Below are 24755 nucleotides of genomic sequence, written 5' to 3'. Positions count from 1 at the left end.
GGAGACAGTATAGCAGAGTTGAGAGCATGGATTGAAATTCTATTCTAGACTGAATCATGACTCTGCTATTTGCAAGCTGTACAACCTTGAGCCTTTTTATGTGACCTCTCATATCCTCAGTTTCCCATCTGTAAAGTGAGTATAAAAATACCTACCTTAAAATGTTATCAGGACTAAATGAGACCTTATTTGTAAAGAGGCAGAGCTCAATGCCTGGAAATCTTATTGGAGCATTTGATGGCTTGATACATTTAGCTACAATTAATTCTTTAAAAAAAAATTAAGCCTATTCCTAAATTACTTCAGAAAACTAGTCAAGTTGCTACAAAATTTCATCTCATCCTCATTAGCTTTTCCTGTTTCTGAGAAAAACTAATTATACTTGAAGAATATTTTAGGAAATCTTTCTGCTTTGATTTTATATCAAAACTCTACCTACACAATTTCTCAATTTGAAAATTATTTAAATGCTCAAATGAGCAAATTTTTATTTCTTTATAAAATGATTATTATTTTTCAAAGGTAGAATTAGTATCTAATCAATCTAACTCTATAAACATAGAAATTGTATGAGCTGCAAGGAAACTGAGAAGTAGCCATATTAATGGGCATGGTTGTGCATACCTGTAATCCCAATTTCTTGGGAGGCTGAGGCATGAGAATCACTTGAACCAAGAGGGAGAGGTTGCAGCAAACTGAAATTACAACACTGCACACTCCAGCCTAAGTGACAGAAGACTATCTCAAAGAAAAAAAAGAGATAGTCGTGATTTTTCTATTCAGCTAGCTGCTTATTAATAGAAATAAATGTTTTCATATTCAAGAAAACTATTTTTGAAGTTTCTAACACTAAAACAGAAATAAATATTATTCTATTTAATATTGAAAAGGAATGATACAGGGTCTGTTAGTGTATAAGCATAATCTTCCTTAAGTTAATTTTCCAACTATACTGATGGCAACAGAATGGGGAGCTCACTATAAAATGAGAGTGAAGAAATGCTGACAGGATCATCTCCATTTTCACTAATATTTTGTTTATTTACTTATTAATGTGTTTTTTCATACAGTAAATGATTTTTGTGATTAATGTTTTTAGCAATATACTAACTCTGCCATGTGAATGGGAAAAGCACGTTAGCCCATCTGTTAATGTGGTTTATAATAACAACTGCTTCATAGAGACATTGTGAGAATTAGATGAGGAAATAGATAAACCATTGAGTAGAACCTGAATATAATGTTCTTACATAATATTATTGTCAATATTTTTATTACTGCAGAAATAGGAGTGTTAAGGAAGTTAACTGCTCAAGTTTTCTTTTTTAAAAAAAGAAGACTATATCAAATATATTAAGTTCATATGAGAATAGCCACTTTCAAAATTCACTCATTGACAAATTAATTCCTTTAGCTACTCCATGCTCAGCTTAGGAGAAAGACTCTTCAATTTTGCCCACTATGTGATTTACATTCACTTGGTTGAATGCAGTCCTTCACAGAGTGAATACTTAGGAATTTTTTTCTTTTTCATGATGAAACCATTTAAACATATAAAAGAGTACAGAAGATAATGTGAAAGACACCTGTAGGTATAAAGTTGTTAAAATACTAAGACTGAACCCATGTTAATATTTGGCTTTCTTTGCTTCAATTCTCTCACTTTGTTTTTTTAAAAATGAAATGTCACAAGTACCTCCATATCCTCAACCTACCATCATTCTTCCCAGAGGTAACCACTATCCTAAAGCTGGTGTGCATTATTTTCATGGACAGTTTTGTACTTTTATTATGTCCATACCATCCATAAATAAAACTGTTTTTAACATTTAAGTGAATGTATTGTACTTCAAATATCCTTGCAACTTTTTTAAAAACTCAGTATTGCATTTTTTGTATTGTATTCATGTAGATCTGGATCATTCATTATAAAACTTGCATAGTAATTGTCTGAATAAACCATGGTTTATATATTTATTCATTGTTAAATGGATTGTTTCTCTTGTTACAAACTTGCTCAAAGAATTTCTCTATGGAAAAGTACCTTGGTTTTTCTAGGGTAGAGAAAGAGTGAGATGGTAAGGTATATAAATCTTTTTATTTGCAAGGTACTTCAAATTGCTCTCCAAAGTGATGAAATCAATTCACATGCCAACGGACATGTATATGGTTTCATCTTCTCCCACATCTTCACTAACGCTTGGTGTCATTATATACATTGAATTGTTCCAACTTGTTATTAATATATATTTTCATATCTTCTTGAATTATCTGCCAATTCATTTATTTTCAGGAATCTCATAATATTTTCTGGAAAAAGTCATTATAAATATTAGGAAAAAGAATAAATGAACACATAATCTACGAATTCAAGAATTCATGAAGGATGTTTTCTTTCTTTTTCTCTTTCTTTCTTCCTTCCTTCTTTCTTTCTTTTCTTTTTTTGACAGTCTTGCTTGGTTGTCATGCTGGAGTGCAGTGGCATGATCTAGGTTCACTGCAACATCTGCCTCCCGGTTTAAGTGATTCCCTTGCCTCAGCCTCCCCAGTAGGTGAGACTACAGGAATGCGCCACCATGCCTGGCTAATTCTTTTTTTTTTTTTTTAGTAGAGACGGGGTTTCATCATGTTGGCCAGGATGGTCTTGATCTCCTTACCTTGTGATCTGCCCACCTCGGCCTCCCAAAGTGCTGGGATTATAGGTGTGAGCCACCGAGCCCAGCCAGGATGTTTTCTCAAATAAAAAGACAACATCAAAGAACAAAGAGAATGAATCCACATGTGAAAGCATAAATGTGAATTAAAAATCATGTTCTTATGAAATAATCAAAGGCAAACCAAATTAAAGAAATCTTCAAGTTCAACTCCTGCTCTAAAGTTTTGGGTTAACAGGATTGTACTCATTCCTTAATAAATCAGAAATGCTGAAATTCTCCCTGTATCTTTAAGAAGTGGAAGAGAAATGTATAAAGACTTTAGAAATTAATAAATATTGCCTGTTGAGATCTCATTTTCATATTCTACTTATCTAGCAAAACAGGACTGATTCAATAATTTATACATGGTTTGAGGATAAATTAATGAGCTCTGTGCACAAAGTTGCTTTTATGTAAAACAAAATGAACCCAACTCTTTCATATTACAAATGTGCTTGTTAATGAGTCTTAACAAAAATTAAACTATAGTGCTCCTATGAATGTAAATGCCAATATTATTTCACACAAGGGAATATTAAACACAATAATAAGCTATTTCACATTCTTGCCTACCAATATTGTACTCATCTTCAGATATAATAATGAGAAATAGCATAGCTAATAAATTAAATATAACTTTTAAGATTTAAAGTTCGTGTCTTTGTTCTTTCTTCTGTTATTTCTGCTATTCTATTTTTGGTTATGCCTATTATACCTTTTACCATTGAAAATTGACAACATTCAGTTGTGTAAACTGTGTCTTTGTCTGTACTAATCATTAGTATGTATTCTAGGTAACTTTACAACAAAATTCATGGAAACTTCTAGAATTTATGTCCATACAGACACTTTGAAAAATAAAACTGATGCTTGTTACTGACATATATCCCTTTTTTTCCACTTTAAAAAGGTTCATTTTAGTGTATATCATAATGGTCTTTATATGTATAATTTATACATATGTAGATCCATATTTTAAAAACAAAACAAAATGCTGTTGTCTCCACATGCTGTTGTTATAACTTGCTTTTTTCACTCAGCAGCAAAGTGTACTGATACATATTCTAAGGCAGTCATGAAGCTGCTTTGATCTTTATCTTAATAAGACTCTCTCTATAGCTATTAAAATAATTTTCTAGAGATCCATTACTTTCATATTGGATAGAAGTACATTGCATGTCCTTTAATTTTTATAGCTTGTTTCAGAGGGAAGGTAGAGGAAAGCCTGCTTTGCTTTAAGGGCGTTTTTAACTGACAACACTTGATCACTTGGTATTTAATAGTCAATGATTCAACTAAAGTTATATTTGTAAGTACAATAATATACGAAGAAATTAGTTTTTAAAGTCAAAGTGTGCATAGCATTAATAAAGCAATGAAGTGACATTAGGTATTCATTTTATTTTTATTTATTTATTTATTTTTTATTTTTGTTGCATTTTAGGTTTTGGGGTACATGTGAAAAACATGCAAGGTTGTTGCATAGGTGCATACGTGGCAGTATGATTTGCTGCCTCCCTCCCCTTCATCTATATCTGGCATTTCTCCCCATGCTATCCCTCCCCAACTCCCCACCTCCCCGCTGTCCCCCCTCCCCCCAACAGACCCCCGTGTATAGTGCTCCCCTCCCTGTGTCCATGTGTTCTCCTTGTTCAACACTCACCTATGAGTGAGAACATGTGATTATTCATTTTAAAAACAATATTCTAATTACATGTCCTCTGATGAAAAAATTCACACACAAAATTGTTATAAGTTTGTCTAAAGTGAAATTGTGAGAGAGATCCAAGATGGCTGATGATTAGCAGCTCGGGCACGTACCTCCCAGTGAAAGCACAAAGAACGAGAGGACGCCACACTTTCAGACGAATATTAATTGCTCACAGACCAGGTAATTCCCAGTGGAGGAGCTCCACGGGTCGCCAGGGCGACTCTTGTGGCCGGCGTGGCAGTTTTGCTGGTGCCTTAGCACGCCAGTTCTTGGTGCAGAGTCCGGAGATTCCCGGGCAGAAAAGCACCATCAATCTTAACACCGCTGTTTTGGCCGGCTCAGTGGATTGCTCAGATTTCGGCGCAGGGAATCAACAAGTTGGACGTCAGAGACCCAGTTAGAAAGTCGGTAATTATAAAGACGACAGACGGACAAATATATAATGAAGCGAAGAAACCAGCATAAAAAGGTAGAGAATACTCAAAATCAGAATGCCTCTCCCTCTACAGGGGATTGCAATTCATCATCAGTAACGGAACAAGGCTTAATAGATTACACGTGTGTTCCAATAACAGAAGCAGGTTTCAAAAGGTGGGTGATAAGAAACTTCTGTGAATTAAAAGAACTTGTTCTAACCCAATGCAAAGAAACTAAGAACCTTGAAAAAAGGTTTGACGAAATGTTAACGAGAATGGACAATTTAGAGAAGAATATAAGTGAATTGATGGAGCTGAAAAACACAACACGAGAACTTCGCGAAGCATGCACAAGTTTAAACAGTCGAATTGATCGAGCAGAAGGAAGGATATCAGAAGTCGAGGACCAGCTCAGTGAAATGAAACGAGAAGACAAGAATGCAGAAAAAAGGATGAAAAGGAATGAGCAAAGTCTCCAGGAAATATGGGACTATGTGAAAAGACCTAATTTACGTTTGATAGGTGTACCTGAATGTGATGAAGAGAATGAATCCAAGTTGGAAAATACTCTTCAGGATATCATTCAGGAAAATTTTCCCAACCTGGCAAGGCAGGGTAATATTCAACTCCAGGTAATACAGAGAACACCACAAAGATATTCTTCAAGAAGACCAACCCCAAGGCACATAATCGCCAGATTTATTAGGGTTGAAATGAAGGAGAAAATACTAAGGGCAGCCAGAGAGAAAGGTCAGGTTACCCATAAAGGGAAACCTATCAGACTTACAGCAGATCTCTCAGCAGAAACCCTACAAGCCAGAAAAGAGTGGGGACCAATATTTAACATCCTTAAAGAAAAGAACTTTCAACCCAGAATTTCCTATCCAGCCAAACTAAGCTTTATGAGCGAAGGAAAAATTAAATCTTTTGCGAACAAACAAGTACTTAGAGAGTTCACCACCACCAGGCCTGCTTTACAAGAGCTTCTGAAAGAAGCACTATACATATAAAGGAACAACCAATATCAGCCTTTCCAAAAATATATCAAAAAGCAAAGAACTTTAACACAATAAAAAATTTACATCAACTAATGGGCAAAACAGCCAGCTAGCATCAAACGCCGGTATTAAACTTATATATATTTTAATTGGATAAAAAGCCAAAACCCATCGGTATGCTGCATCCGGGCCCATCTTACATGCAACAATACACAAAGACTCAGAGAGAAGGAGGAAGATTTACCAATCAAACAGAGAGTAAAAATAAACTAATAAACAAAAAGCAGGAGATGCAATTCTCGCCTCTGATAAAGTAGACTTTAAAGCAACAAAGATCAAAAGAGGCGAGGAATGACATTACATAATGGCAAAAGGATCAATGCAACAAGAAGAGCTAACGATTCTATAGATCAACGAGATAGAAAATTAACAAGGATATTCAGAACTAGAACTCAGACCCAGAACAAGTAAACTTAATAAACATTTATAGAACTCTCCACTTCAAATACACAAAACATACATTACCACCTCACACCTATTCCAAAGGTGACTATATAATTGGAAGTAAATCACTCCTCAGTAATCGCATAGCATTTCATAGGTTTAAATTAAATATTGGTTGGCTGTTTGTTATCTTCTTCCCTTATTCCTTCCTGACTACATCATTAAGTATAATTATCAGTATAAAAGAGGTTTTCAATACCCATTACTAAATTGCATTCTAGCCTGGGCAAGAAAGCAATACTCCCATTCTCTCTCCCTCTTTCTTTTCCTTCTCCCTCCTCCCCATTCTCTCTCTCTTTCTCTTCCTTTTTCCTCCTTCCTATTCTCTCTCTCTCTTTCTCTTTAAAAAAAAAAAAAAAAAAAAAAAAAAAGAAGTGACATTTGGGCCAATACTTGAAAGGAGAGAATCATCCAGGGAAATACCTGGAAGACCATACCAGGCAGGGGGACAGCAAGTGCAAAGACTTAAAGTGCCCTTACCAGCCAGAGAGGGCCTCTGCAATAGAATTACTAGAGGTACAGCTAATCATGGCAGTGATAAAAGGATGGTCGGATGGCAATATAGCACTTGTTGTGGGGAGGAGAGGACCAAGTGTTTGGAAAGACTACTTGGGTACAGATTACGAAGGGGCACAGGTCCTAGATTTAGCAGATTAGCTGGAATTGGTCGACAATAGGGAGCAAAAATAAATAAATAAATAAAGTGAAATTGTATAACTAGTAAAAGAAAATAGAATCAACATCACAGATCATGTTCCTAGGTGCATGCAGCTCACATAAGAACTAAACAGGATACAGCAGAAGACAAGAAATAACAAAAATCAGAACTAAACTGAAGGAAATCAAGACACATACACAAAAAAAAAATTCAAAAGATCAACGAATCCAGGAGTTGGTTTTTTAGTAAGATAGGCTGCTAGCTAGCTAAAGAAGAAAAGAGAGAATATCCAAATAAATACAATCAGAAACAATAAAAGGGATGTTACCACTGAGACCACAGAAATAAAAATAACTATCAGAGGCTACTATAAAACCTCTATAAGCACAAACTAGAAAACCTAGAAGAGATGGATAAATTGCTGGACACATATATCCTCCCAAGACTGAACCAGGAAGCAATTGATTATCCAAAAAGATCAATAACCATCTCTGGAAGTTGAATTAATAATAGATAGTCTACCAACCAAAAAAAGGTCCAGAACTAGATGAATTCACAGCCGAATTCTACCAGATGAAGAGTTGGTACCATTCCTGCTGAAACTATTCCAAAAAAATTGAGAGGAAGGCATTCCTTCCTAACTCATTCTATGAAGTCAACATCATCCTGATACTAAAACTTGGCAAAGACAAAAGAATAAAAGAAGATTTCAGGCCAATATCCTTGATGAACATTTATGCAAAAATCCTCAACAGAATGCTTGCAAACTAAATCCAGCAGCACATCAAAAAGCTAACCCACCACAACTGAGTAAGCTTTATCCCTGGGGGCAGGAAACTGGTTCAAAATAAGCAAATCAATAAATGTGACTCATCATATAAACAGAACTAAAGACAAAAATGACATGATTACTTCAAGAGATGCAGAAAGGCTTTCAATAATATTCAACATCTCCTCATGTTCAACACCCTCAATAAACTAGGTATTGAAACAACATACCTCAAAATAATAAGCGACATATATGACAAACCCACAGGCAACAACACACTGAATGAGAAAAAGCTGGAAGCATTGCCCTTGAAAACTGACACAAGACAAGGATGCCCTCTCTCACCACTCCTATTCAACAGAGTAATTGGAAGTCCTGGCCAGAGCAATAAGCCAAAAGAAAGAAATAGAGGGCATCCAAATAGGGAGAGCAGAAGTGAAACTATCCCTGTTTGCAGAAGACATGATTCTGTATCTAGGGGATAAGAACTAAAGGATAAGAAAATGATTTTCGAAATGGATAAAAACATCCCTAAATTCCATGGGTACATTCTAGTGGGACAGGGCAACTCCTATAATAAGAATGCCAATGTACATCTTAAGGAAGTTATATAGACCAAGAACCACTAAGAATTGGCTAATTTAATCTCTTTACAGAGCAAAAAGATTGGAAATTACAGTTTAGGGGCCATGCAGCCTCTGGCTGCAGGAGTCTAAACCTCCCCAAATTGCTCCTAGGAATAAAATCACTGTTGTAAAACATAAGATCAGTGTTTGAGATATTTTGCAGACCCTGCAGCAGATGGCACCACCCAGACTGATAATCTGGCTCAACCAGTTCTGTGATCCCACCCAGAGGTCAGCAAGAATAACTTACTTGACCCCCTATGATTTTATCTTCAACCTGACCAATTAGCACTCCCCACTTCCCAAGCCCACACCCACCAAATTAATCCTAAAAACTCTAATCCTTGAATGCTTTCATAGACTGATTTGAGTAATAATAAAACTCCAGTCTCCCACACAGCAATTAAAATTACTCTTTCACCATTGCAATTCTTTTTGATAAATCAGCTCTGTCTAGGCAACAGGCAAGGTGAACCTATTGGGCAGTTACAAAAACCACAATTAATTTTGCACCAATGTAATATTTCCTTCTAGGAAAACAGGACCCATCTCCATCCCCAGCAGTGACTCCTGATTGGCCAGAGCCAGACATGGTTATGTATCCTCCTTGGTAAACATTTAGTTTGGTATGGGCACTGACCAAATTCTGTCTGAGGAGACATGAGAAATGACTGAGGGACTTCAAAAATGTTTTTCCTCTCTTAAAAAAGATCAGGACAGAAACATTTCTTTATTTTCCCTCTCTCTTAACATTAGTATGAAGGGATGTGATGTCTGAAGCTGATACAATCATCAAGCAACTATGAAGTAGAAAAATGGCAAGGCCTTCAATTTCTGACGTCTTTGTTGAACCACTGAATTAACCACTTCCAGAATAATCCTGTCTTCTAGGATTCTGATTGTATGAGGGAGTTAACTAAGAAATGTATTCTGTTAGAAGTAACAGAAAATCCAACTTGCAGGGGTTTAAACAAAATTTTTTTTTATATTTCTCTTGCAACACAAACCCCAATGACAGGTACAGAGTGGGCTTGGCAGATGACTGCCATTGGATAACGTAGAAGATGCCTATATAAAACTATGTAGCAATATTGAAATAAAATATGAGTTTAGAACAGGAAACTAAATGTGAGAGAATGAGAATTAACTAGACCATAAAGTTTGGTCTACAGTGATGACTTGGGCTACGTTTAATGTTGTGTTTATTTCCATTTACTACTGAACAGCCAAAAAAGCAATGCAAAAGACCAACCTGAGATCAAAAAACGAGTGAGTCAGTATAGCTCCCCATGACAGCCCAGTTTCTCATAGACGTGTACCCAAAGTTATCTGTAATTTAATAGAGTGGGAAACTGATCACATCAGAAGAGGCTAGACTCGTGAGTTTCTGACTCCTATACTGTTAATCTAAAAAGAAGCAACTCAGGAATCAAGGATCTGTTCTGTTACCTGAAGATAAAAAAGAATGCTACCTCTCCTCAAAATCTTTCTAGACCTAATTCTGTGACAACTTCATGGCTTATACAGGATTTTAGAGCTGTATTGATAAAAGACAAGACTAGATTTGAAGAAATAGATAGAAAACAAGAAAGTAGATACACACCAGGTTCTTGGAACTATATTCCTGAGTTGAGGAGACTAAAAAGCCAAGTCAGAGTGGACTGCTAGATTTTCCTATGCCCTATTATAGGATAATCTTTGATGGTGATAAAGAAAAACTTCAGCTGAATTAAATCTAAAAGTGTTTAATTGAGTAATGAATGATTTGTGAATTGGGCAGCCCCTCAGAACCATAGCAGATTCACAGAAACTCCAGGGGTGCCTGGTGGTCAGAATAAATTTATAGACAAAAAAGGTAAAGTGATATACAGGAATCAGAAGTGAGGTACAGAAACAGTGAGATTGGTTACAGCTTGACATTGACTTATTTGAACACAGTTTGAACATTCAGTATCTATGAGTAGATGAAGTATGGCTGCTGGGATTGGCCAATACTTAGCCATTGCGACAGGTGCATACTATTAAGTTAGGTTTTCAATTTTGTCTGACTGTTAAGCTATGTTACAGTTCATTCACAAGGACTCAAATATAGAAGTACGGAGTCCTTATCAGCCCATATTTAGTTTGCTTTAACAATTCCCCCTTTTGATCGTTTTCTCAATTTTGAGAGATTGACCAAAACCTTAGTCATTGATGTTACTATTACTATCGTAAATGTACTTATGTGGTTTTGAAACCCACCGAGAAACAGTAGAACAGTGGGTTTTGCAAGGAGGGAATAAGGACCTAATAGAGAGTATGTCCTTATGCTGGAACATCCTGTTTACAGGAGAAAAACAAAACCCAGTCTATTCTAGGATTCGTGTGTTTTCTTAAAGCCTTGGTTTGATTGTGTCACATTTTAGCCTGAGTAACTCAGTTTTAGTCTGGTTTGGTTTGTTGGGGCCTAGTGCATGAGCTCAGTCCAAAATAATGGCCTCCCATAATTTTGTTTGAAAAAAATTTCCCGGTTTTGGCCAGGTTCTCACTTCAGTGAAAGTGTAACCAATACTTAGGACCTTAGTGCCACTCTCAGTTACCACCATTTCGGGTTTCTGGTCTCAGCACGTTATTCACAGGTTATAGCATCCTCATGGTAGCACATTTCTTTTAGCTTTTGTCATTCCAGTTGAAGAGAGACCATTTGATGTTCTAGAGGTGGCTGCATGCAAACATTTAAAACCTTTGAGAGAATACTGTGCACCAGGGAGACTATTATTATGACTATCGGGAGGATAATAGTTTGGAGTATACTCCTTACCCAAGGTCCCCATACACCAAACTGTGTAAAATTAAATACATTAAAGCATGAGCTGGATGAAGAGTCTACTTCCTTGACTAAGTGGTCTTTTCACTAATCCACTACAACTGATTTTAATAATCTACATTTGATGTATTTCTCCATGGGCCACAAGTGTCAGCAGCCATGCAGGCACTTTTCTGCTTAGCCAATTCTATTATTTAGCATAACTTCCACAAGAGAAGTTAAAGTCTGTGTGTAGCAATAGCCTTCAAAGTTGAATTTGCTTTAGAGTCTATTATGAGGGTGACAATTACAATTATTGCTTCTTTTATTCTAAACCATGGGAAAAGGACCTAACAAATGATGTCCTTTTAGAAGAGTAAAGGCCTTCTGGCCATGTTCTCTTTAATCCATGATATGGGTAAAGAGGAGTTTTGACTGATCATGAGGCAACATATATACCACCAAAGTTTCTCACTTACATTGCACCTTCCTCTTTTATCTATTAAAGTGTAAGTTTATTCATGTATAAGGCTGGCTGCAAAATCCTTCACAAATAAAAGTATACCCTATAAGGGTAAATAATAGACCCCTTTTCATTTCTACTATTCATAGAAGCATAAAAAAGGAAAAAATATTCAAAGATAAGAGTCTTGTGATAGTAGAAGCCTTGATCCATGATTTTTGGAAATGCTGTTTGCATCAAGGATGCCGTCTTCTTCTGGGGAAAAACTTCACGACTTATACAGACCATATTTAGACTTCCTCACTTGTCTAAAACATTCTTCTTTTTAAAGACCAGTCATTTTACTTCAGGACAAGAATTTAGCATACAACATCCTTTCTTATATAAAATCTCTTTTCTATATAACCTTCTTTGCATAGCTAGGGGTCATCCCTAATTCCATATATCCCCAGGCCTTTTCAGAATTTAATGTCTCCAAAACAGTTTATGATCTTAAAGCATTTAGCAAACCTAATATCTGACGTGCATAATTTAGATAAAATGTCTTTATTAACAATCTTTAAAGTTGTTTTTATTTCCCAAAGATAAAATTACATGAACTAAAAAGCACTGCAGTTTTTATTTTGCTTTCAAAATATTTAAGTTCTTATTTTTGTTTAAGCCAATTAATTAGAGCTCTTTTATATAAACATTACACACAACAGACAGACAGAATGGCACAGACAGACAGAAGGAGATTACTACAGTAGTTGTTAAGATTTTTCATTTGCTAGTTTTTGTGTTTCTTAATTGGTTATTGGCTTTAGGGCAGAGCCCTTGGAAGAACCCGGCCAGGAAAGGGGTTTCTGGTGCCTCCTGTTTTTCCCAAGGAGTCAAGGCTGTCAGAGCCTGAATATCTGCTTTTAATTAAGCTGACTTTTCACTATAGCACTCTTTAATAAAGTCCTTTCAAAATTTTTTTATTACCTGATTTTAGTCAGCCCAAACAGCTGATATTTCTGGTTTTTGAACTTTTTACCAAAGGTAACCTCCCAGGTGCTCAGAGAAAGGAAAATTTAAGATAGTACATGGAGGAGAAGAGACTAGACAAGGTCATGCAGATATTAAAGCAAAAAGGACTTGCTTCATAAGCAGGGAATCGAACCTGAACTACTTTTATGAAATGCCAAAACCTTAGCTACTAAGCTACAGCACAGAGCTGTCTCCACTTCCCTCCCCAGAAGGAATCTAGGGTAGTTAATTTTGAGCTTGAAAACTCTTTTAACTACTCAAGATAATTTTTAGAGCTAACTATGACATAAACCCTAAAATTCCTCTTCCCTAAAATGTGGAGACCAAGCGAAAGTACTGCCACATGGTTACAAGGTAAAGCTCCCAAGGACATAAAGCAAGATGGAGATAAAGCGATTTTTACCATTCATTCAACCATTTGCACACAGAGAGAGAGAAGCCCGAAATCTCACTGGTAAGAAATTCTTACCCTTTTGCTGGCATGCCAGGCTTCTGGATTCCCTTTCCCTGAGCAGCCCTAGTGACTCAGCTTCCCGCACCATCATGCTGGGGGCCAAGCCACATCATAAAGGAAAATTATCTTTTCTTTGTTCTGGCCAGAGTAAAATACATGTGGAAAACCAAAGACATTAGCCACTCTGCTTAGCACCCAATATCAAACTGGCAAGGCTCAAACACCCCTGGTTGGGCCCCATCATCGTTAGTCCAACCTCTGACCAGGAGTTCCAATATGTGGTCTCTGAGCAAGACGGTTGCCCTGAGTAATAAAAAAGGTAAGAAAAGGAAAGGAGAGAGAGAAAAGCATTGCCTGCAGCAGGGTTAGAAAGGCAAAATGACTAGGGAGGCCAGAGAAAGACCCACCCATTGCAGCAACACTGAAAATTTCAGGCGGCTGTTTCTCAGTAGAAAAGGGATCTTATCTAGCAGTCTCATCAGTTCTCAATTTTCCTCTTTTAGGGGGGAAAGCTCCCCATGTCCCACAGTCCCGTACATGTCTAACCCTGTAACCGACAGCCATCAGCAAAGAGTCCAAGGCAGATTATTACAAAGAGAATAGCAGTTGACATCCTGTAGTGCCAAAGCCGTTTTAGCCAAAAGGGACTTTACCGAGAGCCCTCATTGTTAAATGTACTTCGATGCATTGTTGTTCATTCAAAACGTTCCAGTGTAAGTTATCTTTGGTAAGATTTTGCCATTTCTGTAAGACTTCGCTGCTTCCCAGGCCTAAAGTATAAACTAGAAGGAACTCAGTTTTCCAGAAAGTAAGGATCCCATTTTTATCTAGAATATTGGCTTTACTCTCAGGTTCTCTTGATTAACTTAGCCAATGATTCTTCCTAAGTGCACAAGAAAAAGTAAACAAAGGGGTAGAACACAAAAATCCCTCTGAATTTTCCAAAGCCAAATTTTATAATGCCAGCAATATTACAGCTTACTACCAGTTCATTTCTGACCCAGTCAGATGTAAGAGGCCTCTAATTGGATCCAAGCCAGTTAATTCCCAGATCAAATCCATTCCTGGACCCAGTCCAGTTTCTGTCACGACTCCAAACCTAGTTTGGATCAGAAATTTCCGCAAAGAAGCTCAGAGAGCTCAAAATATAAATCCGTGGAGCTCCAAAATCTGAGAGGGAACTTACCCACAATCCCCAGCGGCTCTGAGAGATCCATGAACACAAGTGGGTCCTGGAGGTACCTTGTATGTTCACTCAGCACTCTTGGAGGTTGCTAGAAGCTCCACTTCGATCCTGCTTTTGACACCATCTGATAAAAGAAAAACTTCAGCTGAATTCAATTTAAAGGCGTTTAATCGAGCAATGAACGATTCGTGAATCAGGCAGCCCCCAGAATCACGGGAGATTTACAGAGACTCCAGGGGTCCCTCATGGTTAGAACAAATTTATACACAAAAAAAGGTAAAGTGATTTACAGGAATAGGAAGTGGAAGTGAGGTACAGAAACAGTGAGATTGGTTACAGTTAGACGTTTGCCCTATTTGAACGCAGTTTGAAAATTCACTATGAGTGGTTGAAGTACAGCTGCTGGGATTGGCCAACCCTCAGCCATTGTTACAGGTGCATACTATTAAGTTAGGCTTTCAATTGTATCTGACTGTTAAGCTATGTTACAGTTCATTCACAAGGACTCACATAGAGAAGTATGGAGTCCTTCTCAGGCCATATTTAGTTTGCTTTAACAATAAGCATAAAGTCCTCAACACTGGGAAGAAAAAAAAAAAGACATATGATAGAGATTTAAATTCAGGAATCATAGTCTCTCAATACTTTTTCTACATTAAAATTAAAAGAAGCAATATTTAAGAAAATAAGTCAAGGTCCTCATGGCATTCATGAGACAAATGCACCCGTGAACTGATTTGTAAATAAAAGGAGCCTCTAAACAGCAACTGCTGACAAAAAATCCACAAATACCACAGGAGGTGGGTTATAGAGAGTTTTTAAATGGCTAGATGTGCATAGAATAGTGTTTAAAAGCAAAGGAATACATTGATAGCTTCAAGCAGCAACTGATAGTAAAGAGAAAATAAGGCCAGGTGTGGTGGCGCACGCCTATAATCCCAGTACTTTGGGAGGTCGAGGTGAGCAGATCACGAGGTCAGGGGTTCGAGACCAGCCTGGCCAACATGGTGAAACCTCGTCTTTACTAAAAAATACAAAAATTAGCCAGGCTTGGTAGCATGCACCTGTAATCCCACTAGTCGGGAGGTTCAGGCAGGAGAATCACTGGAACCCAGGAGGCGGAGGTTGCAGTGATCCAAGATTGTGCCATTGCACTCCAGTCTGAGTGACAGAGTGAGACTCTGTCTCAAAAAAGAAGAGAGAGAGAAAATCTTTAAAAATGATATTAAATATTGTCTGGAGGCATTTAGTGAAAATATTGATTCTCAAAATGTGGTTCCTGTGGATCAGCAGCATTAGCATCACCTAGCAACTTAGAATGCAAATTCTCAGCTTCCATCCCAAAACTACTGAATCCAAGCCTCTGGGTAGAAGCCAGAAATCTGTGTTCTAACAAGCCCTCCTGGTGATTCTGCAGGATACTCAGTTTGAGAATCACTGGTGTGAAATCAGGAGACCTGACCACAAAGCAATGTGGTAAGGTGACCAAGAACTTTGAGGTCAGACAGCCCTGAGTTTGTATCTCATATCCGGTTCTAGCTGTGTGAAGTCGAACAAGTACTTCCACCTTCTAAGACTATTTATTAATGTACCTGCCTTAGAGGTTTTTTGCAGGGATAAACCAAGAACATTCATGAAACCATATTAGCTATTGTTTCATCATTAGCATTATCATAGAACTCCCCGAAGGCATGACTATATTATTTCCCTGAGTATGAAGGCACTGAGTAGTCAATGTTCAATATATTCTAGAAAAGATAACAAGAAGGTAGGTACCCTTTTATGGTAAGATTTGTATATGAATGGATAAATTAATAATAATAATAACTCTTCTATATGACTACTATATATTTGACATTGTTTTAAGTGTTTTACATATATTAACTCATTTAATCCTATTTAATCCTCACCATAACCCTATAAGATAAGGTCTATTATTATCTCCACTTTACAGATGAGGAAATCGAGGCATGAGGGGATAAGTGCCTGAGGTTACAAAGGTAGAAAGTTATTAAATACAATTTGCCTCAAAGTTTGTGTGCTTAACCACTGTGCTACATCATTTCTCAAAGTTAAAAACAAGTTTTGACATGTAAGGCATAGATTTCAATTGTCTAGAAAAATACACTTACACAGAATATTGCATTCTCCAAGAAAACTGAAAAAAATGAAATATTTTATTCTTATTTCTATTACCTGCCCTCTAAGCATCTTTTCCATATGCATTAAATGCATCCAGCTGATTCCAAAGAAAAGTGATAGCCTGAAAAGCAGGATGACTATTCCCTCTAAAATAGAGAAAGAAACAGAGCCAGGAACAGCCAGTGAGAAATCCACAGGATGGGAAATTCACTGAGTTGCCCAGCTTCTCATTTTCTCAGTGCAAAGGCATTCTAGGATAACAGAACAAACTATTACCCTCTGGCAGCAGCAGTATCTCTGCTGTCTGAGTCAGATACTAAGACAGTTGAATGTATTTTGAGGAAATAAGAACAGAGCTCAAGCAGGGCAGACTACCTTGCTTTGAGTGGCACTCTATGTGCCTGAGCAAACTGCCTGGATACCTATGGCTGGATGAGAGGAAGCAGTTTTCCTGACCTTGCTGGATAGATTTTACTGGCATTTGTCAGGGCTTTTAAAACTTCTCAGTGTTTGAAACAAGAGAGTTTAGACTCCAAGACTGCAACAAAAGGAGACAGTTTTTTAGATAGAAGGCTGCAAAACAGATCAATTTTGCCCTTAACTCATTCAATCTCCAGTTTTTGAATGCCTGCCAAGTTCTTTAGGCTTCTTCAAGGTGACCAATCAAAATAATTCACTTACTATTTCAACTCTCTCAATTGCTGGTATTTTTAAGATGTGCAGTGTTGTGATAAGAAAAAAGAAAACTCTCTCTTTACTTCCCAATGCTAGAAAACAATCTAAAATGAAATTGAGAGAATGTGAAATTAGCTTTTCCTCTTATTATTTAAGATGAAATATTCCTTGGAGCAGGTTTTTGGCAGAATGGAAAATTCAATGTGTACTTACTCCTCTTGTTAGCTCTTACTGAAAATGCCATCTCATTTCTCACACACACTCCTTGAACATCTTAGCTAATATGTCTGGAAAAAGACATTCAAAAGGAAATATCTATGTTTTACTCTATAAATTTTTCCACTATCTAATCTGTAAAGAAAAACTAGAAGCAATAAGATTTCTTGTAGGTCAGAGTAAAATATTTTCTTTTCACAATCACTGTACATTTACACCAATAATAAGGGTTTTTCTCGAGAAAATTTTCTGCAGTTTTTATATCCAACTTTTAGTGCAAAGAATCACTAAAAGTTAACATACCTTGAGCTTTTCCTGGATGTGTAACAATATGAAAGAATTAATATTAGTTGTTAAGTGTGATAATACTGGTTTTATTCTTTATCTGATCTCATGCAGGAACTAAGCTTCCCACATAATAGAAAAAGAGGAGTATATAAGGTCTACAGAACAAATTGCTTCAATGTCTTTTGTAACAAAGGTATAAGGTAAACTATACCTTTGTAGTTTGCAAACCTTTTGTGAATGTCATGAATTTAAAGGGAAGATCTTATTTTCCATCTTATAGAATTTATTTTGGTAACCCCAAAACTCAGTGAAGTACATTTTTTTTTTTTTTGAGATGGAGTCTTGCTTTTTGTGTTCTAGGTTGAAGAGATGAGGGAGCAATGGGAGCTCTGGCTTCCTCCCTCTGCCATCAACACTCTGCCAGTATGGACAGTTGCCAGTGAGGACAGGGTTGCAGGCCTAGGCCAGCAGAGCTGTAAGGGTAGGTACCTGCAGCAGAGCTGAGAATAACCAAGTAGATAAGTAAGACTCCTTTGGGGAAAAGAATAATAAAAAAGTAAAAGAAACAACAATAAAATTTTAATTCTAAATATACAGAGTGAAATGACAATGTAAGATTGATTAACAATGTAAAACTAATCTTCCCACCAGATAACACTAATTACCAAAAGATAAATAGTAACCTTACAGAGGACTTACCTGGCAGTCTCATCTTAACCCAAGTGAAATATTTTATTCTTATTTCTATTACCTGCCCTCTAAGCATCTTTTCCATATGCATTAAATGCATCCAGCTGATTCAATGCTAACATCAACAGGAACAGAATATTCACATCATGTGCCTCTTGGTAGGATGCACTTGGAGCTACACAACATGACTTCCTGCCAAAGCCACAAGGAGACATCAGACAACCCCATATTGAGGGGTAGTCTACAAAACAAATGGCCTGTACTATTCAAAAAGATCAATATCATGAAATTCAAAGGAAGATCGTTCCAAGTTAAAGAGACTAAAAGAACATGACAACTAAATGCAACACGTGATACAGAGAACATTATTGAGACAAAAGATAAAATCTGAAGGTCTGTAAATGAGATAGTAGTATTGTTTTAATATTAAATTCCTTATTTTAATCAGTGTGTTGAGGTTATGTAACAGAATGTTACCTTGCCTTAAGAAAACACACTTTGATATATTTAGGAGTATCAGGATTCATGTCAGCAACTTTCTCCCAAACAGTTTCAAAAAAATAATATAGAGAAAGAAAGGGAGAAGAGTAAAGCAAATACTGTAGAGTAAAAATGTTCTATGTTAGATTCTAGCAACTTTTCTGTAATCTGAAATTATGTCAACATTTTTAAAATTGAAATGCAGAACTTTAGGGTAAATATGATGTCGCCATAGTTCAAGAGAAAAGGGGAAAAAAGTTCACTCTCAAAGAGCCTCCTTGAGGGCATGTGCCAATCTCTAGACTTGCTTCCCTGTCCTTCTGTTCATTCATCTTTTCCCCCCAAATGCTCTCACAGCTTCTCACTGACAACTCCTTTTCCACGCAAGAAAACCTTTACCATCTCGAGACCAGTGCAATATACTGAACTCAATGATCTAGTGCTCAAAGACTGGGCAATTCCATCTAAAATGAAATAAACAGAGGGAGCTAGAATGGGTGAGGGTGGCATATTAAGAACCTGCCTGAGATGAAGTCCTTCCATTAGTGTGACATGCTTCCTCATTCTTCCTGCTCAATTAGAAAATAATTATTGTATCAAACTGGCACGTCTCTCTCTTTTCTTGACACACACATACAAAAGAACAAGAAGTGAATTTTCAGAAACTATACCAAGTAGGTCCATACTTACTTGGTATAGTTTGAAGAGAAGAGAAGAGAAGACTATTCTAAATAAATTGAATGATCTTCACACACTTCCTTTTCCAGCAAGGAGACAGCACTTTTCGTTATTAATGTCCATTCCCACCACTACTCTCATATTCATCCTCTAGTTTCCAAACACAGTGAGAGGCTTTCTGGTGGGTAAAACAAATGTATCTCTTCAAGTAACAGAGCTGTCTGTCCTTGCTTAGCAAATTCTGGCTACCAAAAGACCCAGGGAAGCTCTGAAATTACAAATTTTCTACACCTTAGTTTAGATAAGTATTTTAGGTTGGGTGTTCCCACAGGAATGCAGCAGGAGAGAACATCATCCTCTATGCATAATAATTGCCAGGGATGTTGGGAGTGGGCAGATATGGAGTGAGGATTTGGGGCTGCCAAGCTCTACCTTTCCTCTGGGGTCTTTGTCCAATGTGGTCTCCTCTTCCTGGAATCCATCCCCAGCCTTAGCGTCTACTGTCTGTTCTCCCTTCCTAATACCTTTCCATTTTGCACTTTGTTTCCACTCAGTTGCTATCACCCTCATTCAGGCTGTCTTGGCTCTAAGCTTAGCCCTTAACCTAAAATGTACCAGTTAGAGGAAGCACTAGGAGGTAAACAAAATCCAACTCAATGTCATTAAAAGAACTATACCTGCCAGCCCTAATAAGAAAAAAAATATGCAAAGAGTTTAGAGTGGAGTGACATAGTAATAGACTAGTTGAAATCAACCAAATGGACCAACTGTGGATTTCTGTAGTAGAAAAAAGTATAAAGTAATAGATGACTTGAATCTGGAAGACTCAGGCTCATTGACAGCCAAAGATATCAGAACATTTTCAAAGATATCTGTAATGTTAGCGCTCAAAGGTCTCAGATAACATCTCTGGTTAATGTTCAACCTCAGCCAGCTAAAAGCATAACCTCCAATAGTGCTTAGCATGCTAACCCTGAAATTGTTTGGAAAGCATAATTGTTTCCTAGAGAATTAATAGCAGTAAACCTGTAGAAATATATATATATATATATATATTTCACAATCACTGTACATTTACACCAATAATAAGGGGTTTTCTCGAGAAAATTTTCTCCAGTTTTTATATCCAACTTGTGTGTAAAGAATCACTAAAAGTTAATGTACCTTGAGCTTTTCCTGGATGTGTGTATATATATATATATATATATATATATATACACACATACACACATATGATTAAGTAAATCAAACTTAATAGTACTAATATTTTCTAGTAAGGTTTAGAAATAATCACTATATTTAGGAGAATTTGACCTGTTACTAAAATCATTTGTGCAATTCCAAATTAAATTGATGAGACTAATTGACAAAGATTCTATGTCAAAATTAATCAGTATTGGCGACTTTTAAAAAGCCTGAGACATACCTTTTATAATTTAAATTTATCCTATATGATAGTTACTTAAGTACTGAGAAGGCTTTTTTGGATGACTAAAGAACTTAAATATAAAAAGGAAATGTATCAACTTCATCAGTGTAGTTTAAAATGTTTAAGGGAGTTTAAGTTTATAAATGGAATCAAACATAAACACCTCTTTAAAAGTGATTTTCAAAATTTGTGAGCTAAGTAGAATAAAATAATTATAGTTATTTCACTAGACAACTAAGTAGAATAAAATAATCGAAGTATATCTACTTAGATGACTAAGTAGAACAAAATGATTAAGTTAAATTTCAAAGCTTAAAGAAGAGCTATGTTTGTGACATACAAATTTAATAAATAGAGTATTAAATTTTTTAAATGAAGTTTGCTTTGGATAATCCTTTTGGGACCCCAAAACTACCAGTAAGAACAGAAAACTCCCATTGACAAGATGGCCACAGTAGCATCCTAACTGGGGTCTTCTGTGTTTCCCCTCGTGGTGTAGTTTGTGCATAGCTGAGAGATGATGTTCCCAAAATACCATTATGGAACTTGTCTCTTCAAAAATCACTATTTTTTTTCATTTTTCCATTTTTTGGTATAAACAAAGGAAAAACTAAAAGAGATCTTTTTGTTTTTACTTCACTCATTGCTTTGTTAGTATCTTATACACCTCCAAGATTCCATTTGTTTTTAATTCAGGAAGTCACCTTAATAAGTTACTACTTCACAAAATTAATTTCAGCCTTTAATACTATATTTAATACTATATTGGTTCACATTTAATAAGTTCTTTGCTAAGTGTCAGCGGTTTAAAACCCTGTTTCATGTAGCCTGTTTCTAGGATGACACAAACTCTTTTTCTTACATTTAAAGACACAATTTGGACAAAATGTAGTTTTATTATTATGTCCATGGAAAGCTCCAGAATTTTCATAATGCAAATTTAAGAATGATTTCTGAGATTTATTGAAAAGTATGGCAGAGAATGTTGGCTACCTACCTGCTAATCTATTCTCTCCTTTTGTTAAGTGTCAGATACCAAATTTTATCTAGGTACATTACTGGCGGAATAAATAACTAATTTCCCATCCTCTCTATCTGCTACGTCATCATGTGATAAGCCAATAAGAGATGAACATAACTTTTATCTGAGACTTCAGGAGTAGATGCTGAAGGAATCTGACTCAGTGTGCTGGGATTCCTTTTTATCCTTATAAGTTTATTCTTGTTTCCATTTTCCAGTGTGGGTGTTATGGCTGGCACACCAACAGGATAGCTAGGACTATGAGGGACCTTGAGGATGGAAGCTATGTGTTAGCACTGCAGAGTAGAAATAGAAGGCTTTGGTTCTCTGAAGTCAGTATAGAGCATATCTTCAGACTTTTTTTTAATATGAGAGACAAACCTCTACCTGGTTTAAATCACCGCTATTTTGGGATTCTCCATTATGTGCAATTGAACCTTATTCTAAATGACACAGAGAGGCACATTGTTTAACATATTACTAATGAGCATTTTTATAGCAAGTTTCTTGAAACCAGTAAATAGAATCATCCATCACAATTACATCTAACATTGATGCCTGTTGTCATGAAAATGATAGATTACACAAACTTGCATTATCAGACTTTACAAAGAAAGGTATGATTGAAGAAAATGCCTCTAGTAACTAAAATCATTTAATTTTATGTCACTAATGGAGTAGGAAAAAATGCTGGATGTACTAAATGAAAATAATAACAGCAGGCTGGGCACAGTGGCTCACGCCTGTAATCCCAACACTTTGGGAGGCTGAGGAGAGCGAATCACTTGAGCTCAGGAGTTCGAGACAAGCCTGGGCAACATGTTGAAACCCCTTCTCTACTTAAAATGCAAAATTAGCCAGGCATGATGGCGGGCGCCTGTAATCCCAGCTACTCAGGAGACTGAGACATGAGAATCTCTTGAACCCAAGAGTCAGAGGTTGCAATGAGCTGAGCTAGCACCACTGCACTCCAGCCTGGACAACAGAATGAGACTCTGTCTAAATAAATAAATAAATAAATAGCAGCTAAAATTTGATTGTACATTGCAATAAAATATCTCAGGTACTTCTCACAATAATCCTATGAAATAGGCGTTATAACTATCCTCATTTGACAGAAGAAGAATCTGAGGCACAGAGAAGTTGGTAACTTGTCCAAAATGAAGCATCTGGTAGATGGTAGAACCTGGTTCTAGCAGTTTGACTGCAGAGCCTGCATGTTACCCCACTAAGCCAATCTGAGGTTCAATAGGTTCAATAAGGTCTTCAAATGATTCTCACAATTAAACCTCTCGAAAGTTCCAGAGCTGAGACCCAAGCCCCCATTTTCTGATTTCTTTTCATTAAGTCAGGTACTCTCCCCTCCTCAAATGTTAGAATTTCTGACTTAGTAGAAAATTAACCCAACATCTAAAAAGTTCAAGTATATCTATATCTATACTTATATCTGTAACTAGAGAGGGAAGATTGTCTGTTTTTTCTGCAGACAGACTATTGTCCTTTATCCTCCATAGTCCCAGAAGTCTTACTATAAATGCCTTATATTACATTCAAACTTAACTTTTTAAAATCACCATTTCCTCTGTTAATTGAACCTACCTTTATCATCTCCAACCTGGTTTCTCTACCTCTAATCCATGCTTCATATTCTATTATCACCACAAACAACTTTTCAAAGCACAAGGTTTATCATATGTCCCAGAGCCTACCTACAATGACTACCTTTTGTTTGGGGCATTCATTCCTATCACCTTTGCTGCTTTGCATGATTCTTTATAATCTGGCTCCCGCGTACCTATTCAAATTTCTTATTATTAGTATTTCCCAACCTACAGGTCTCCCTTTGCCTTCTGTATTGTCATTTTTAGATCAAGAACAAGCCAGAGGAAGCGAAAAGGGGCCAGGACTAGGTACAGAATTAAACCAATGGGCACAGGAAACTGAGTGGCTACACAGGCAACAGATTGCAGCTACTTCTATTAGAGAATATATGGCTGCTGAAGCTGAGGAGGCAAGTCGGAATCAGAATACCATGAATTCAGGAACAGGAGAGAAGAGGTCCCAATTTAATAGGCTAAGGTCAATGTTCAAGTGTTCAGACCAAACAAAAAACAACCAGGAGAATATAGGTGGAGGGGCGGGGGCGGCGGAAAGCTGCCATTTGCAGTCTGGCATAGACAAGCAGATCTATACCAGAGGTGTAAACTCTGCTCCCGCACGCGGCACGAATTCACCTGCACTCATAACTTCAATGTCTCCAGCTTCCACAAACCTCCATTTACTTCCTTTATATCTTTTCCTTGAAGTGTCTGCCCCTGACCCCAGCCTCTGTTCTCTGGGACAAATACCTAAATATAATCCTGAATTAAGTATTGATTCTCTTTCTCCATTTGGTGGATTTTCTCAGAGTTCAAAGTTGGCAAGAAACCACAGTGATAAACGATCCCTCTTTACAGCAGATGTTGTTTCTGAGATTTTTGGGGTCAGAGAGAAAAAAACGTGATTTTCCAGTAAATCTACTAAACACTATAGTGAATTATGAATGACTGAACAGGGGCTATATCATCCAAGAGGCTCAAACACAATTGGCAAATATTTTATATTTGAAAGCTATAGCTTATTTCAATTAATCAGAAAATGATCTTACTTAAGCCTGGCATTCGTTCTAAATTAAAAGTCATGGAATTACAAAATTGTGCTTGATAATCATCTTTATTTCATTTACTATGCTTGATTTTTAATAAAAATTCTGCACTTCCCCCCCACAATATTTTTTACCTAATTATTGCCACTTTTCCTCCTTGAAATAGCACTTAATACGACATGGTGAGAAAATAAGCAAGATTTTCTTGAGTGGTT

General features: G+C 36.7%; 1 long non-coding RNA gene across 1 annotated transcript in view; it reads right to left on the bottom strand.

Annotated features, from left to right (window-relative positions):
* Positions 1 to 24755, bottom strand: part of LOC105732764 (uncharacterized) — a 46292-nt gene that overhangs the window by 13339 nt on the left and 8198 nt on the right. Inside the window, exon 2 of the long non-coding RNA XR_001111054.2 lies at positions 14278 to 14401. This is a non-coding gene — a long non-coding RNA (uncharacterized LOC105732764). The remainder of the gene's footprint in view (positions 1 to 14277; positions 14402 to 24755) is intronic.

The sequence above is a fragment of the Aotus nancymaae genome, unplaced genomic scaffold (assembly GCF_030222135.1).
Source record: "Aotus nancymaae isolate 86718 unplaced genomic scaffold, 86718_ANA_hifiasm-v0.15.2.pri h1tg000006l, whole genome shotgun sequence".
NCBI classification, from domain to species: Eukaryota; Metazoa; Chordata; class Mammalia; order Primates; family Aotidae; genus Aotus; species Aotus nancymaae.
This window is presented reverse-complemented; position numbering and strand designations above follow the sequence as displayed.